This window comes from Trichechus manatus, unplaced genomic scaffold (assembly GCF_000243295.1).
Source record: "Trichechus manatus latirostris isolate Lorelei unplaced genomic scaffold, TriManLat1.0 scaffold00187, whole genome shotgun sequence".
NCBI classification, from domain to species: Eukaryota; Metazoa; Chordata; class Mammalia; order Sirenia; family Trichechidae; genus Trichechus; species Trichechus manatus.
In genome coordinates, this window is record NW_004444123.1 from 4,806,069 (window position 1) to 4,811,637 (window position 5,569).

A 5,569-nucleotide genomic window follows, 5' to 3' on the forward strand; every position below is an offset into this window, starting at 1 on the left:
TGGTTGAATCTGGAGGGCATTATGCTAAGTGAAAATAGTCAGTCACAGAAGGACAAATATTGTATGAGACCACTATTATAAGAACTCAAGAAAACATTTAAACACAGAAGAAAACATTCTTTGATGGTTACAAGGGTGGGGAGGGAGGGAGAGGAGTATTCTTCACTAACTGGATAGTAGATAAGAATTCTTAGGTGAAGGGAAGGACAACACACCATACAGGGGAAGTCAGCACAACTGGACTAAACCAGAAGCTAAGAAACTTCCCAAATACAACCAAATACTTCGACGGATGGAGTAGCAGGGGTGAGGGTCTGGGGACCATGGTTTCAGGGGACATCTAGGTCAACTGGCATAATAAAGTTTATTAAGAAAATATCCTGTATCTCATTTTGGTGAGTGGCATCTGGGGTCTTAAAAGCCAGTGAGTGGCCATCTAAGATGCATCAATTAGTCCCAACCCACTTGGAGCAAAGGAGAATGAAGAACACCAAAGACACAAGGGAAATATTAGCCCAAGAGACAGAAAGGGCCACATAAACCAGAGACTCCATCAGCCCGAGACCAGAACTAGATGGTGCCCGCCTACCACCAATGACTGCTCTGACAATGACAGGGAACACAACAGGGAATCCCTGATGGAGCAGGAGAAAGGTGGGGTGCAGAACTCAAATTCTAGTAAAAAGACCAGACTTAATGGTCTGACTGAGACTGGGGGGACCCCTGAAGACATGGCCCCTGGACTCTGTTAGCCCAGAACTGAACCTATTCTGGAAGCCAACTCTTCAGACATAGATTAGACTGGACTATAAGACATAAAATGATACTCGTGAAGAGAGTGCTTCTTAGCTCAAGCAGATACATGAGACTAGATGGGCAGCCCCTGTCCAGAGGCAGGATGAGAAGGCAAAAAGGTACAGGAGCTGGTTGACTGGACACGGGAAATCCGGGATGGAAAGGAGGAGTGTGCTGTCAAATTATAGGGAGAGCAACTAGGGTCACATAACAATGTATGTACAAATTTTCGTATAAGAAACTAACTTGAACTGTAAACTTTTACTTAAAGCACAATAAAAAATAAAAAGTAAAAAAAAAAATCTGTTCTCTGCGAGCATAAATCCTCGATACACAAATCTCAGTGTTCCTGTATTGACAGGCCTCTGCAGGTAGCAACAGCACAGCTGCACCAACTCCTTGTTTATAAGGCAGTGACGTACAGCCCTCTAGTGAGAACAGCACAGCTGTACTGGCTCCTCGTTTACAAGGCAGTGACTAACCCGTTGCTGTAGAGTGGATTCTGACTCCTAGTGACCCTACAGGACAGAGTAGAACTGCCCTATAGGGTTTCCAAGGAGTGGCTGGTGGATTTGAACTGCTGACAGTTTGGTTAGCAGCTGAGGTCTAAACACTGCGCCACCAAGGCTCCAACTCAGTGACTGCAGCCCTCTGAATGTAACATAAAAAGGGAGGCAGAGGGCAATGAGGTATGACTTGGTTCATTCATTAATTCAGCGGACAAATATCGAGCGTCTCCTATGTTCCAGGCATGTTCTAGGAGCTGAGGATACTGTAGTGAAAAAAGAAAAACAAAAAAATCACGTTGTTGTTGTTGTTAGATGCTGTCAAGTCATCTCCAACTCAGAGGGACCTTATGTATAACAGAATGAAACGTTGCCTGGTCCTGCACCATCCTCACAATAGTAGGTATGTTTAAGCCCATTGTTGAAGCCACTGTGTCAACTCATCTTGTTGAGAGCCTTCTTCTTTTTCACTGACTGTTTTACCAAGCATGATGTCCTTCTCCAGGGACTGGTGCCTCCTGATGATGTGTCCAAAGTAAGTGAGATGAAATCTTGCTATCCTTACTTCTAAGGAGCATTCTGGCTATAATTCTTCCAAGACAGATTTGTTCTTTCTTCTGGCAGTCATGATATATTTAATATTCTTCTACAACACCATAATTCAAATAAGTCAATTCTTCTTCCTTGTTCATTGTCCAGCTTTCGCATGCATACGAGGTGATTAAAAATACCATGGCACACCTTTAGTCATCAAAGTGACATCTTTGCATTATAAGATTTTAAAGAGGTCTTCTGCAGCATATTTGCCCAATGCAATACGTCATTTGATTTCTTACTGCTGCTTCCATGGGCACTGATTGTGGATCCAAGTAAAACGAAATCCTTGACAACTTCACTATTTTCTTTGTTTATCATGATGTTGTTTATTGGTTCACTTGAGAGGATTTTTGTTTTCTTTATGTTGAGGTGTAATCCATACTGGAGGCTGTGGTCTTTGATCTACATCATCAGTGCTTCAGCATTTGCATAGTCATCCGTCAGCCGAGGCTTGTGTGTTGATGTGATGCTGAACAGATTTCAGCAGAGCTTCCACACTGAGAGGGACTAGGAAGAGTGGCCTTGCAACCTACTTCTGAAAATCAGCCAATGGATCACACAGCCCACTGTGCATGGAGCTGCCATGAGTCAGGGTCTGACTCAATGGCAGCTAACAACAAAGACAGTGTGCCAGAGAAAGCTTCCAGAGTGGAGGAGAGGACGTTGGAACTGAATCTTGAAAGACAAGTTGTGTCCTCTGGAGAGACACGATCTGTAGGAAATGGATAAGGGAATGGGGTGGACAGTATTCCAGACAAATAGAATGCAGGTGCAAAGGTGGTGGTAGTGGTGGTGGTGGGGAGCTGAGACAGTTCACTGGCTTTGGGGATTTGGGGATTTGGGGCAAAGAGTAAGAACAGAAGAATGGCCAGAGATAAGGTGTAGAGGGCTGGATTTGGAGCAGGCCAGCCAAGGAGATCTGTGGGTGCTGTCTTAGTTTCTTAGTGATGTTGTGTCTTAGGCTGGATTCTCTAGGGAAACAAAACCCGTAACGCACATAAATATCTATATAGAGAGATTTATATCAAGGAAATGGCCCATGGGGTTGTAGAGGCTGGAACGTCCCAAGTCCGTGGGTCAGTATAGAGGCTTCTGATTCAGGTAGCCATGGGGCTGTTGAACCCAAGATCGGCAGGTCAGACAGCAGGGCTCTTGCTCACAGGTTGTGAAGATTGATGAATCCCAAGATCTGCAGGCAAGATCACAGGTAAGCTACTAGGCCAAGTCCCAAGAACTGGTGGTCAGACAAACAGGAGCCAGCTGCAGGATCCAGAGCCAGCAAAAGCCCACGAGCCTTGCCAGAACATCCACTTACATTCAGTGCAGGCCACATGCCCAAGGAAACTCCCCTTCAACTAATTGGCTACTCACAGCAGTTTCCATCATGGAAGTGATTGCATTATATCAGATCCCATCACAACATCACAACATCATGCGACTGCCAAACTGCATCATCACTGCCAAACCACTGAGAATCATGGCCCGGCCAAGGAGACACAACCTTCACCATCACAGGCTGTAACAGAAAGACAGGTGGGTGGCTGTAATGAATAGAAATTTATTTTCTCACAGTCTAGGAGGCTGGAAGTCAGAATCCAGGGTGCCGGCTTTATGGGAAGGCTCTTTCTCTGTCTTGTCTGGGAAAAAAGTCCTTATCTCTAGCCAGCCATGCTTGGAGTTTCTGGGCTTGTAGACTGGGTAACATGATTGGCACCTAACCATAACAACCACAAGGATTTACAACACATATTTTTGAGGGATGTAATTCAATCCATGACAGGTGCCAATCTGTAAGAGGCCCTAAAATTAAAAAATACATATATGAGGTCAATTAACTGAACCACTTGTAACTTTACGTAACTGGTGAAACCTAAATTGATCCTGTTCCCTTGAGGTAATATGTTGTTGTTAGGTGCCATCGAGTCGGTTCTGACTCATAGTGACCCTACGTACAACAGAACGAAACACTGCCCAGTCGTGCGCCGTCCTCACAATCATTGTTATGCTTGAGCCCATTGTTGTAGCCACTGTGTCAATCCATCTCGTTGAGGGTCTTCCTTTTTTTAGCTGACCCTCCACTTTACCAAGCATGATGTCCTTCTTCTAGGGACTAATCCCTTCTGATAACATGTGCAAAGTATGTGAGACCAAGTCTTGCCATCTTTGCTTCTAAGGAGCATTCTGGCTGTACTTCTTCCAAGACAGATTTCTTCGTTCTCCTGGCAGTCCATGGTATATTCAATATTCTTCGCCAGCACCATAAATCAAAGGCATCAATTCTTCTTCGGTCTTCTTTATTCATTGCCCAGCTTTTGCATGCACATGAGGCAATTGAAAATACCATGGCTTGGGTCAGGTGCACCTTAGTCCTTAAAGTGACATCTTTGCTTGTTAGCACTTGAAAGAGGTCTCTTGCAGAAGCTTTGCCCAATGCAATATGTCATTTGATTTCTTGACTGCTGCTTCCATGAATGTTGATTACGGATCCAAGTAAAATGAAGTCCTTGACAACTTCCATATTTTCTCCATTTATCATGATGTTGCTTATTGGTCCAGTTGAGAGGATTTTTGTTTTCTGTATGTTGAGGTGTAATCCATAGTGAAGGCTGTAGTCTTTGATCTTCATCAGTAAGTGCTTTAAGTCCTCTTCACTTTCAGCAAGCAAGGTTGTGTCATCTGCATATCGCAAGTTGTTAATGAGTCTTCCACCAATCCTGATGCCCTATTCTTCTTCATATAGTCCAGCTTCTCGGGTTATTTGCTCAGCATACAGATAGAATAAGTATGGTGACAGGATACAACCCTGACACACACCTTTCCTGACTTTAAACCACGCAGTATCCCCTTGTTCTGTTCGAACGACTGCCTCTTGATCTATGTAAAGGTTCCTCATGAGCACAATTAAGTGCTCTGGAATTCCCATTCTTGCAATGTTATCCATAATTTGTTATGATCCACACAATCAAATGCCTTTTCATGGTCAATGAAACACAGGTAAACATCTTTCTGGTAGTCTCCACTTTCAGCCAACATCCATCTGACGTCAGCATGACCTCCCTCGTTCCACGTCCTCTTCTGAATCTGGTTTGAATTTCTGGCAGTTTCCTGTCAATGTACTGCTACAACCACTATTGAATGATCTTCAGCAAAATTTTACTTGTGTGTGATATTAATGATATTGTTCAATAATTTCTGAATTCTGTTGGATCACCTTTCTTTGGAATAGGCACAAATATAGATCTCTTTCAGTCGGTTGGCCAGGTAGCTGTCTTCCAAATTTCTTGGCATAGATGAGTGAGCACCTTCAGCTCTGCATCCATTTGTTGAAACATCTCAGTTGGTGTTCTGTCAATTCCTGGAGCCTTGTTTTTTGCCAATGCCTTCAGAGCAGCTTGGACTTCTTCCTTTAGTACCATCGGTTTTTAATCTTATGCTATCTCCTGAAATGGCTGAACATCAACCAATTATTTTTTGTACAGTGACTCTGGGTACTGCTTCTATCTTCTTTTCATGCTTCCTGCATCGTTTAATATTTTCCTCATAGAATCCTTCAATATTGCAACTCGAGCCTTGAATTTTCTCTTCAGTTCTTTCAGCTTGACAAATGCCAAATGTGTTCTTCCCTTTTAATTTTCCAACTCCAGGTCTTTGCACATTTCATTATAATACTT